The sequence below is a fragment of the Alligator mississippiensis genome, chromosome 1 (assembly GCF_030867095.1).
Source record: "Alligator mississippiensis isolate rAllMis1 chromosome 1, rAllMis1, whole genome shotgun sequence".
Taxonomy (NCBI): Eukaryota; Metazoa; Chordata; order Crocodylia; family Alligatoridae; genus Alligator; species Alligator mississippiensis.
This window is the reverse complement of record NC_081824.1, coordinates 7,924,418-7,937,327: the sequence shown is the minus strand read 5'-3', so window position 1 is coordinate 7,937,327 and position 12,910 is coordinate 7,924,418. Positions and strand designations below refer to the sequence as shown.

At 53.3% G+C, this 12,910-nt stretch overlaps 1 protein-coding gene across 1 annotated transcript in view; it reads left to right on the top strand.

Annotated features, from left to right (window-relative positions):
* Positions 1–730: 730 nt before the first annotated feature.
* The window catches only part of FAM167A (family with sequence similarity 167 member A), a 30,014-nt gene continuing 17,834 nt past the window's right edge, over positions 731–12,910 (top strand). Inside the window, exons 1-2 of the mRNA XM_006266744.3 lie at positions 731–978; positions 12,563–12,750. The gene's annotated coding sequence lies outside the window, so the exon portion shown is untranslated. The remainder of the gene's footprint in view (positions 979–12,562; positions 12,751–12,910) is intronic.

The following is a 12,910-nucleotide window of genomic DNA, read 5'->3' as shown; positions in this document are numbered from 1 at the left end:
AGCTCTGCTGTAGCATGCAGGTAAGGGGCAAGTAGCTCTGCTGTAGCGTGCAGGACAAGTAGCTCTGCTGTAGCATGCAGGTAAGGGGCAAGTAGCTCTGCTGTAGCGTGCAGGATAAGTAGCTCTGCTGTAGCATGCAGGTAAGGGGCAAGTAGCTCTGCTGTAGCGTGCAGGATAAGTAGCTCTGCTGTAGCATGCAGGTGAGGGGCAAGTACCTCTGCTGTAGCATGCAGGTGAGGGGCAAGTAGCTCTGCTCTAGCATGCAGGTGCAGGACAAGTAGCTCTGCTGTAGCATGCAGGTGAGGGGCAAGTAGCTCTGCTCTAGCATGCAGGTGCAGGACAAGTAGCTCTGCTGTAGCATGCAGGTGAGGGGCAAGTAGCTCTGCTCTAGCATGCAGGTGCAGGACAAGTAGCTCTGCTCTAGCATGCAGGTGCAACTGAAAGTCTCTCCTACTGACCCCTGTCTCTTAGCCTCCGGGGGCTTAATGCCTAGGAGGGAATTTGCACACAAGTGCTCCTGGCTCATGCTGAAATGCCACCAGCCCCATCCCAGCTCGCCACCCTCTTTGGCATCCCCCCGGCACCCTGCCCCTGCCTGCCTTCCCCATGCCCTCAGCTGAATCTGGCAGTGTTTAGGACCCAGGCCTGGCAGCTGCTGCCGTTCGGGTCTCCTCTGGGTTAGTTCTTGGTGGGAGGTAGGTTCCAGAGCCCGGTGGTATGAATGAAAGGGCGACAGGAAATCTGGACTGAAACGCTCCAACTGGAATAGCTCGGCTGTAACCAGGCAACCGGCCTGACGCAACCACCAAAAAAAAAAGGCCCTTAAAAGAAAAAACCACACAGATTTCCAAGGCGAGACAGAGACGAGAGCGAGACAGTAACCTGAAGGCATCGCTGACAAGCGCTCTGCAAGCAGCACGTTGGGAAGCAGAGGCAGTGAAGCGGGCGCCCACATCTGCAAAAGATTCATCGCCCCTGGTAAGTTGGAGGCTTCCCTTTGCTTCTTGGGCACGGGTGGCACCGAGACGTAGTTTTGTGTCGACGCTCAAAAGGGGCCACGAGAGACACCAGCCCTCAGGGATGACCTGGCATGGGTGGAGGGGATCATCGGGGTGCCCTGGCAGGTCATCCCTCTTCTTGCTCTGTCTCCGGTGAGGTGGCCCGTGGGCCGTGGTGGGTGTCTGTGGCTGGGAGCGGGGTGAGGAATGGGGATCAGCGGGAGCTGTCCATGCCCAACCCTACGACACGCACGCCCTAGCATCTCTGCTGTGACACTGGGGCGCAAGGTCTGGCCTCTCCCCTCTACAGGCACTTTGCATCCACTGGTGACCTAGTGAATGGGATCGGGGGTAAGGGCGAAATCGTCTGAACTAGCTGCTCTCACCCCAAAACAGCAGGGGAATGTGGAATTAGATGCTCAGTGAAGCCTGCAAGGGGTACAGATGGCATTTGCAGACAGGGGGGCATGATTGGGGGGGGGGGGGCCACTAGCTATCCACAGGTGTCACCGAGAGCAGGATCCGGCCCACCGTAAGGAAGGTCATCTGTTGCTGCATCTCCCCACTGCTGCCGTGAGCCCTCCCAGCAACAGCAGTCGGGCGGTGGCAGCTCCTGGGGTGAAATCGGGGATGGTGGTTTGAGGATTGGTAGATTCAGACCCTGCACAGAGGGAGGGAGGGAGTCGAGCCAGATCCCTTGACTTCTCCAGGACTCTCCAGCTGGGGACCTGGCCCCGAGAGATGATTTTAATGCTGGGTGGGGAAAAAGCAACCGCTGAGAACTTCTGCAAAGCCTTTTATTTCATGGCTTTGGGCTTCCCTAATCATAGCATGATACAACGCTGCTGGTCCACACCCTGTGCAAGCCACCCAGACACTCGTGCACGCACGCTCGGGTGGGGACCTCTCTCTGCTGCTCGGTCAACATCTCCGAGCCCTGAAGCCGTCGTAGGATGGTGCCTCACATATGGGCTAGACCCCCTGTGCCGTACCAGCACCCCTCCAAACCAGCTAACCCCGGGGCATTGGGGGCCACCTTTCCCCCTGCTTTGTTTGCTTTGTTCACCCCGTTCAGCGGATCTCCCTGCAGCCAGGGGTAATCGGGGAGATCCAGCTGCCTGGAGATCCTGGGGATTTGGGTGCTTTCACAGCTAGCGCTTCAAGCATCTGGGGCCGGGGCGGCGAGGAGAAGTGTTTACATGTCTCATCCCCCTGCAGTAGCAAGGCTGTGTGCTTCAATGGCAGCTCTATAGGCTCCATAGGAAAATACACTGGATTCCTCGCGCATTGATTTTGGCCCAGGCTCCCAGCTCCTAAGACGCTGGTGGCTATCAGGGATGCTCAAAGCAGAGCCAGGAAAAGGGGTCCCGTAAGAGCACCCCCACCCTTTGGGTCTCTTTTGGGGGCTGTGAGCTGTCAGCTTCTCTTCCAAGCAGCGCAGACCGCATGACAATGCCAGGGACTGCCTGGTAAAGGAATGAATTGGCCACGACGCTTGTAGGATTAGCGCTGGGATCGGCCACAGAGGCACATAATTGGATGGGACAGGGAGCACGTCAGGGTAGTTACGGGAGTCAATGGGGGCTGAGCCCTGCCCTTGGTTAGGTTTACAAAGGATGCAAAGCCCAGTGCGGCAAGCGGCAGGGAGTCTCTGGCAGGCTGAGGAGCGGTCTTCTCTCCTGCCGCCTTCAGCAGGGCTGGTGGGTGCTCAGAGCCCCAAGTGCCTCTTCCAAAATAAAAGCCTGGGCCTGTTGCACTCTTGCTGGCATTTAAAAGGAAAAGAACAGCTAATGGGCTGCTCCCATACTCCCTCACCGCTTCCCGGGAGAGGAGCCTGCTTCATTCATGTCCAGCCACTTCCAAAGGGAGCGCAGGGCTTCTTACACTGACCCAGGCAGCTTTCAGTCACGTGCCACATGCACTGGATGTGTGAGGCCAGGAAAATGCAGCTACTTCTGGGGTGGAGGGCATCAGCCAAACAGAGAGGCAACGGAGGGCACAATCTGACACTGAGAGCAGGATGCATCTGACCCACGTGCTGCTGGGCACCAGGTTTTCCCTCCACGTGATGACCTGTGGTAAAGATCTGGCCGTAGTGGACTGGGACTCCTTCCTCCTGGCACTGTCCACCCTGATGTGGGCAGGGAGGAGCAACGGAGAGAGACCCACAGCCCTCTGCAATGGGGAACTCCCAGGTGGATCCAGGCCTTCGGGGCCCTGCCACATATTCAAATTCAAGCTGGATGGAAACCAGCTCTAAAGTTGTTACACATTTTCAAGCACTAACATCAGAGCCGACTGGCTCTTTTTATAGGTGGATGGACTTTTTTATGGCATGATAATTGCTTTGCACGTGTAACCTGTCTACATTTATTGCACAATTGTGTAAAACATGTCATGTGTGGCAGGGGCTTCGGAGACTCAGTCCATTGCCCTGTGAAGCGCAGACCATTGAATCCCTGCCGTGACTCCATGCGGGGCCCAGAACGTGGACCTGAACTGGAACGCAGTCCTTAGAGAGACATCCAGCCTTGAGCTAAAGACCTCAAGCAGTCTCCTTGAAGCTTCAGGCCTCTATTTCCCTTTCCCACAGGTCTGCTGGTCAGAGCCTGCTCCTAGCCCAGGGGGTTTTGTACGACACAAGGAGGTGCGGGCTGCCTGCAGGGGCTGGAGGGGGGCTTGCACAGCATGGAAGGAGCTGAGGGCTGGAGAAACTGGTCTAGGAGTAAGAGGTAAACGACCTGGGTGAAATGCCAGCCTCTTTGAAACCAAAGGCAAAACTCCCATTATTTGGCTTTAGGCTTGGATGTGTGTGTGCAGGGTGCTGTGGAAGAGGGAGAGAGGGGCATTGGAAGATGCACAAAGGTCTTTGTGCAAACACTTGGCCCATCTCTGCACTTGCACAATGACTGCTGAGAGCCGAAGCCAGCACAGAGACACAGTCCAGCATGCAGGGTCCTGCCCTCAGCCTGGTCTAAAGCTGCAAGCGTTCAGGATCAGACCCACCACTGGATCTGTGACAGCCCGGGGTCTGCTGTCTGCTCAGAGAGCCCATCCACACCCCTCCCGGGTGACAAAATAAAGCACCGGTGCCTTCGCTGTCAGCATCTGTCCAGACTGACGGTCTCCCCTCCCCGCCTGGCCTCCCCGAGCTCCCATAGAGAGGAGCAGAAGCACAAAGCCATGCCAGATCAGTCACACGCGGCTCCCTGGCAGCGCTGGACTTTCTCTGTCCGTGTTGGCTCTGGGCTTTTGGCCAGTGGGATAGGGCTGTTCCCCACACTTTTCCTAGCCGCCCTTTTCTTTACCGTGTGGCTCCCTTTTTGACATCTGTTTTCATTTCCCCTGCCAACCACAGAGCAATGGAGCAGGGTATCTGCTGCTAGCCCTGCATCGTCCTTCTTTGGACCCTCCTGGTTATTACTGAAGGGAAGCAATAAAGGACAGGGCCAGAAGGCAGTGATCAAATACTGTAGAAGGCCCACTTCTTCCCAGTTGCTCCATAATACTGGGGAAGCCCATGTGGGGCCTGATCCCAGACCTGTTGGAAGCAGTGGCTTTCACGTGGCTGCTCACTGGCATGCAAAGGGCAGTGCTGCTTTGGAGGGGAGCAGGTGTCTTTCAGATGCCAGGGCTATGGCGGGGGGGGAAACAAGCTCTGGGAGCGATAAGTTTATGGGGAAGCTGAGTTGGATTCAACCCATAAATAGCACTGGGGCATGGGTTGCCACTTTCGAGGCTTTATTAGAGTTGAGACCAAAGACTGGTGGGAACCAGCTGGAGATTGAAATGTCATCGTTATATGTTATTGTTAACTCTTTCATCATTAACTCTTTTGCTGCTGCCTTCCCATCCAGCGAATGTGTCGGGGGATTTTTTTTAATAAGAGTAATGGAACTGCACTAGCATCAAAGGAGGCTAAGCTAAAAATAAGGACCCGGTTGCACCCGGTGCTGTACAAACTGGATGTAAGAGACAGTCCTGCAAAGAAGAGCCGACATTCAAATCAGACAGAAGATTTAGCAGCCTGCTTTCACAGGCTTCTGGTGAAAGGGCAGGACTTATTTATTGGGGAAAGCCATTTCAGGTCACTTTTACAGTTCCCTCTTGGCTCTGCACAGCAGGGCTCCCGTGGACAGATCTGTCACTGGCTCCATATAAAGTTGTGCTGGTTGCACCAGCTGACGGTCTGCCTGCGGGAGCTAATTCATTGCAGGGCGAAGGCAAAACCCTGTCCCAATAAAGTGGCTTCCCCCAAGCATTCCTAAAGCACTTGCTTCTTGAACATATTTGCTGTGTAACGATGTAGGTTCAAAGGTAGTCAACATGTGTGTGTGCATGTGCATGTGTAATATCCATGCCGGCTAGCAGTGATGGGCCTGCAGAGAGAGGTTTGATCAGCACTGACCTGCATTAGGTATGCATGAGTTTGCTGCCCCTGAATGATGCCGCTGTAGGAAGCTCACTCCTCGCAGCCCTTTTTCCTGCACCATCCTGTTGCCTCTGTGATTGTGGGCAGAGATAGCCCAATCCAGCCTGCCCTGAGGTTAGTGCAAAGGATCCTGAAGATGATCATGCACTTTGGAGCTGGCTCTGAGAAGGACTATCCCTGAGGGTGGGTTTTTTCCCCCCTCTTGAGGCAGAAGGTTGTTCCAGCATGAACAGAAGGGCACGAGGCAAAGGGATAGTGTGTGTGCCAGGGACATATTGCAAATGCTACAGAAATAAATCAGCCAGGCCAGTGCTGTGATATGAGGCGGGGGGAGCAGTTCTCCACCAGGCCTTGAAACGCAGACAGGAGCCCAAACCAGTCTTTTCTCTCTCTGACCTCCCTTGAATAAGACCCATCGTTCCCTCTCTGGCTCACCGGTGCTGCGAGCGTTTTGGTGCACAGATGATCTGGCAGCGATGTGGTGCCGCTACCCATCCGGTCCCCTGTGATTGCACCAAGGGCACACAGCTCCGACACCCCTTGCTCAAGTGGAGTAAACTCTTACCCCAGTTCACGGCCATGGGGAGAGGAAGGGGTTATTCAACACCGAGGCATCAGGATCCTGGCCTGGGAACCACAGGCCCAGGTTTCTTGGGATAATTTGCTGTCCCCCATCGCTCCATCTGACAGCGTCTCTGCCCCCGTGCTGAATCCAGCTGCAGTGGGAGAGCTCAGCTCCCGCCGGTCCCAGGGAGGAGAGCAACACTTGGCAATGCATCTCCCCACTGCCTGCCCCAGCAAGCCCTCTACAGACCGTGCAGCACGACCAGCCCCAGCCTCCACCACCCCCCAAGGCACGGAGAAGAGGGTGATGCTTACCCTCTCCTCCACCATCTTACCCGGTCAGCTCTGGGAGAGGAGAAGTGGCTTCTTGGCCCTCCTTCACCTAGGGATGCATCACTGGGAGAGCAAGCTCATGCAAAAGGAGAGCTCACTGCCTCCTTTAGGGACCTGTCAGGCAGAGGGTGCCCACACCTCTGACATGACAGACCACAGGAACATGTAGCAGAGACAGGAGGTCCCTGCCCCGATAGTTTGGCCACTGTAGTCTGAGACCTGCCTTATAGCTCTGCTGCAAGGTCATTGAGTGTAGCCGTGTTGGTCTAAGGACATCGGCAGACAAGGCTCTTTGGCTAAATCTGATATCTTTTAATAAACTGACTCAAATAGTTAGAAAAATCCAGCAGAACTTTTCCAACTATTTGAGTCGGTCTAATGAAAGGTATCAGATTTACCCAAAGAGCCTTGTCTGTAAGGCCATTGAGGCAGACACTCTCTCCATGGGTGTTTGGGCAGTGCCCCGGTCCATGATAACACACACAATATTTGGCGCTGTAAGAGACCTCCACACCGAGCCAGGAGAGCCGGATCCAAACAGGGGGTGCCGTACAGCTCTCCGGCTCCTGGCTGCGGCAGTGCAATCCTGAGCCTTGGGTTTGGTGCTGATGCAAGGGGCAGGGGAGAGCAAGATGACTCCGGCTGGGACCCCAAACAGCCAACTAGTGGAGTGGGGTCTCCAGTCAGACAACGGGGCAGTGGTGAGGATTAGGATGTGCCACAGGCCTGGGGTGTCATGTCCCATCTACTGCTATTGCTTGCTGTATAATCCCTCTTCTCCACTGGTCACGAAGGGTCTTCAGCTCTGTGTCTTCAGGACGGCAGGTTCCTTCCCCCGACTGGGGATCCATAGTCTGGAGGTAAGCGCTTACACCCTTCTGCACAGAGCCGTGGCCGTAGCCCGTGAGGCTCCCCATGCATCTGGAGGTTTGGCGGTGGAGGAGTGGTGGCAAGAGTCATCATCTTGGCTCCCAGAGTGATGGGAATTAATGCAGCCACCACTCCCTTGCTGCCAAATTTCTGGCCTCATGGGGATCCCCATGGGCCAGATGATGTGGCTGGAGCACACCACTGCATGAGGTCCCTCTGTGGCCAGATCCAGGGCTTGGGACTGCACCAGCATATAATGTCGCACCCCTGGACGCATCCCTGTGGGTGGGATCCAGCCTGCAGATAAAATCATGGAGTCATAGAGAAGCAGGGCTGGAACGGACCTCCAGAGGTCCCATCTAGTCCAACCCCCTGCCTGGGGCAGGATCAGCCCTGTCCAAACCATCCCATATAAACCAAAATCTAAACTCTGAATAAGATGACCCTCAATCCTGACACAGCATAGACCCAACACCCTAGCCTGCCGCAGGAAAAGCAGAGGAACGAGGGCAGTTATAGCCTTGCTTCTATGAAATATCAGCAATATGGGTTCAAGAAATCCCGAGTAGAGGACCACAGCCCCCGCTACAGAAAGCAAAACCCCCCATAGTCCGTACCAGTCTGGCCATGGAGTAAAATTTCTTCCTGACCCCAAAGATAGCGATCAATCTGATCCTGAGCAGAGGGGCAGGACTCGCTAGCTTTGGTCCCAATAGGAGCATTGGCACAGCCCAGCAAAATCCCCAGCCTTGGCTGCAGTCAACCCCAATGCCTCTGGGGAAGGCTTAAAAACAACCTGACACCTAGCAAAAAAGGGGTTGAGGGCAAGCAGCAAAGCCTAGAAGCATGGGAAATACCCGTGGTAGGACATAGGCATCACTACACCTAGATCATCCCGAACCAGTGGCCGTCCAACCTCTTCTTGAATACCTCCGTGGATGGAGGGTCCACAGCTTCCCTAGGCTGCCTCCATGTTGTAAGAGTGAAGAAGTTTTTTCTGGATCTCCAATCTAGACGCAGCACTACTCATCTGACACACAGGACAGATAGACTAGGCACCACTGGGTTAAGGGATGGGGAAACTGGTGGGAAGGTAAGTCCTCCTAGCAGCAGCCTCTCTGTTACATGGGGATGCCTTGCCTCTAGCCATGAGAGCAGGTAGGGTGCAACACCCAGATCCCATTCCCTGCATTGGGCAGTGAAAAACTTCAAACAAGAGTTATTGCCCATGTTTCATGTTCCCATCTGGGAAGCTCAGTTGTCCTAATTCATTGCAACCCGCGCAACAGCGGCCCATTACTGGAGGTCCATTATATGGAGGCCCATTATAGGAGCATCCACTAAGTGGAGAGTTTTACTGAGCAGGCACTTGCTTGTCTTAAACATTTGGACTCATCCCTCTGGAGGCTGCATTGATTGTATATGCTCATTGCTATTAGATGCCTCTGTCCTGAAGTTTATATGCGTGGTGCTTTCTTGGATGAAACATATGCTCTCCCACGAGCCCAGAGGTCTGGCTGGATTGTGGCCAGATGTTAACTTTTCTATTCCCAGGAGTGGAAGTTTCCGGGTAAACACGAAGAGCTGTTTGGTAAGCAGTCAATACCTCCCAGCTCTGTGACCTCTCTGGTTAAATTGTGAGTCCATCCAACACAAAAAGGGCTCATTGGAGGTAGGAATGAAAAGGAGAGGAAAGGGGAAACATAAGGGGAGAAAAAGGGAAAAGAATTCAAAATTGAAGGGCTACTCCACAATCTCTAGGTCAGTGGAGAGCTTGCAATATGACTGTCATAACACCCAGCATTACAGGTTTATTATCCATAGCACAGAAACAGTGGGGTACACAGCAGTGTAGTAAGCTTAACAAGGGGTACATGACCCCACCCAGAAAAGAGAGCCACTGCACTACGTGGATCCATTGAGCCCAAACCTGTGTTGCAGTGCGGGAGCCTGAGCTGTTCTGCCGCTCGTCCTGGTGACTGCTTCCAGGAAACCATTTCAGGTGGGCTGAGATTTCCACCCTCAGTGTTTTCCCCTTTTAGGGTCCCTTAGAGTTGTAGGGCCTTTGAGATAGGTGCCATCTCCATCCTATGCTGGTGCATAGGTATCACAATGTGGTCCTATCCCTTCCTGGGGTCCTTATGTCCATCACTATACAAATATATAAAGAATAACAATGAAGGTGATGATAAAGGAAGAGCCTTTCTCTTGTTCCCCCCGGGTTTGACTTGGAAGCAAGATCGACGCATATGTTTGTAGTGATTCAGCTAACTTGCTTTCTTAAAAACCTGTTGAGCAACATTGGCACAAGCCTGTGTGTGTGCATGGATAGTTTGCATACAGAAGTGTATGTGCATGTATTTATTCCAGGAGCTGAGATGGGGGTGTCTCGTTTCGGATACTGCTGGTAACTACAGAGGCTCCAGCGCCTTTCGTTCTGCAATAAGAGTGGCCCCACAGTGTCTTGCACCAAATAGCTTGGTTTTAATTGGCATCTTGTGTTTTAGCGTGCAGGCTCTACTGCATTTGCACTTCCCAACCACAGCTCCCAAAATACTTTATAAAGCAACTCAGGACCGTTACACTTTTTACAGATGGGGACACTGAGTCACTGAGAGATTCAAGGTGACCCAGCAGTCCAAGCCAGGGCTGTCACCCCACTCTCCATCCAGCATGCCAGCTACTTTCCTCTGAGATCCCTTAAGGAAAGATCTTGCAAAGATGCTGTCCTGAAACAAAGGAGGCCTAATGACTTACTGCTAACTGACTCCTTTCTCAGTGAACACATAGGTAGGATAGTCAAGGACATTGCAATCAAACTCCTCCAAATGTTGTTATAGCGATCAGGAATACTGGAAGTGATGGACTCATTTGCTCATTTTTGGCTTTAGATCCAATGCTAATTTTGCCCCTTGCTCCAAATCTCATTTTACGTGGGGCCCCACCCCCCAAAGTTTTTCCCCCTACTTTCTTCCCCCTACCCCGTATCCATACAAAAGAAGACAGACAACCTGCTGGTACAGTGCCCTTGACCTTCCAAGGTGCTGAATGCCCTTAGCTTGAATGGAAATTCATGGGAGCTGAGGGTGATCCACCCCTTACACCTTACTACAGACAAGGCCTGTGCTGTGACAGAGCTGCCGTCTCTGCTGGACAAGGTAGAGATGATGAATTTTGGAGGCGGGGGGTATGTTAAAGTGTCTCACTTGATTAAGCAGAAGAGTAAAAAAGTCATGAATCTCACCATTCAAGATGAAATCCTTCCTAGCACTATCTCCACCTCCTTTTCCGTTGTGAGCAACCAGCCTATAATTCACTCACACCAGTGATGTTATTGGTGATGATCAAAGCAAATAAAGGGGGCTCCAAATATCCCTCCTCTTTCTGTGCCCTGGGACATCATATGATCTTGCTGGGATCCTTTGATTATCTTGCTGGGATCCTGTGACCCCAGCTGACTTCCTGCCCCTGCAGCGGGGGGCTGGACTGGATGATCTCCCAAGGTCCCTTCCAGCCCTAACGTCTATGAAATCTATGAAAGAAGATGGCAAGAGTTAACCTCCCCTTCTCCCCAGGGGAGAAGTTGCTGTAGTGCCTTGGGCTCGAGCAGCATCCTGTTCTTCCCGGCAAGCGGCTGATAGCGCTCGCAGTAGAGAGTTAGAGTCAGGCTTGTTATGTACCCCCAGACACACACACACATTTTTGCAGGCTAATGGCTTTCCAAGCCATTTCCACAACCGACCGCTGATGCAGGGAGGAGCTATTTTGGGGAAGCCAAAGCTGAAGTCCCTTTTGTGGTTTGGAAGGAGCTGAGGGGACGCACATTTCCATAAAAGCCAGTCAATTCATGCTGTCTTGGGCAGGCTACCGAGGAGTAGTGTTTCAGTGCAAATGGCTCCTTGTCCCTTGGGGCAAAGGTGCTCCTGGGCTGACTCCGTTCGTTTTGCAGCGCAAATCTCCTGGCAGGAAGAGCGAGATGGCAGCAAAGAGAGACAGCCCCCAGAGCAGGACCCGAGCAAAGGGAAAGTTGCTTGTCTCCGGCTTGGGTAAAAGGCCCGATCTTGTGGCAGTGGTTTCAGGGATCTCCCATGTGCCTACAAAATAATCCCTTCTCTCTGTCTCCTGCTCCATATGCATCACTTCCAGGCCTGATGGGCATGGAGCAGAAACAGGTAGGTGGGATACCCTCAGCCATGTGAGGGAGGCCTATATCTGTTTGGAGGAACGAATAGCATGTAAACCCACCCAGCAGATTGAGGAGTGGGTACAGGTTGCAGCAGAGTGAAAGAGCAACGAGGCCATGAATAGGTCTTCTGGGCATTGTTGCTGCCCGGTAAGGATTATGGACCTCATATCATGCAGAGGGGCCCTTCAGGTGATGCTAAGGGGGTTTAGACACCTGCAGACCTCAGAGGGTTTGGGGGAGAGAGAGCAGGGATGGTGAGTCTCCGGGAGGCTGAGCCAGTCCTGCTGTCTTGAGCCCACTGCTGGACTCCAGAGCCGACCCTCCTCCGGCAGGATTGTGCTGGACGTGTCCCCACACTTGCTCTCAGGCTTGCTGGAGATGGAGATCTCAGGAGCAGGTGCTGGGGGAGAGCCTGGACCAGCCTCAATGGTGAGCTTCTGGCTCAGAAACACATCAGCAGGTGAGACAGGCGGGCAGGGGGTGCCCAGACTCGTCACCGTCACGGTACATCACTGCCCCAAGCTCGCATGGAGAGCCCCAAAGGGGATGAGCCCAGATCTCTTATTAATGCTCAGCCTTCTGCTTCAACCAATGCAAAACTTCTGCTGTTTCAGCAGGTCTTCTGCACAACGAGGCTCTCCTCTGTCCCCAAGAAAACTCCCATTGCCTCAAATGGGAGCAGGAACAAGCCTGTAACTGGAACAATTCCCCACCCTCAGCCCGTCTGTATGTATAGCATCGGCTTCCCATTCAGTTCACGCGCCTGTCTACGATGGCGGGGCAAACCTTGCTCTCTGTTGGTATTTATTCTAAATTGAATCTTCTCTGAAAAGACTTGAGAGGCGTAATTATGGTCTTGGTTTCAGAGTTACACGAGTCTTTGTGGGCGTAAGTAGCAGGCAGAGGAACTGCTGAATAACTCAGATTACAACAGTTTAATGTGCTCAGCTCGACAGTTGGATCCATCCTGGCAGCTCTTTCCGGGCATGCTACCAAGCAGGCAATAAGTATTTTTGTTTTGCGTTATCCGCGTAGACACGAACCTTGGATCTATTCCTAGCGCGGCCACAGACCTAACGCGTGACCTTCAAAAAGTCACATATCTGTGCCTGGCATCAGCCAGCAGTGAAGCCAGTGTCACAGCTATGCTTAACTCTTACCTAGGCTGTTTATTCCCAGATCTCCCAAGGCTTTCTAGAGTATTTGACGGATGGGGCCACTGAGGCACGGAGAAAGAAAGCAGAGTTCACCGGGGAGCTAGGAGTAGGAGCTGCGCTTCTTGAATTCACCTCTGCTGAACTTCACCCAAGCTGGGAGGTCTCTGCAAAGTACTCCGCTACCTCCACGGGAAAGGGGAGCAGTGCAAGGTGAGTACCAGCCAGGCACTAAGCAAGTCAGGCAGAACTATATGTATTTAACAGTCCAGGTTTGATCTTGGTGTAGCACAACCAACCCCCCAGTCCCACCCCATGAAGCTTTCAATCCCGTCACAGCAGCCCCCTGTATCACGACCTGGTCAGTCTCCAA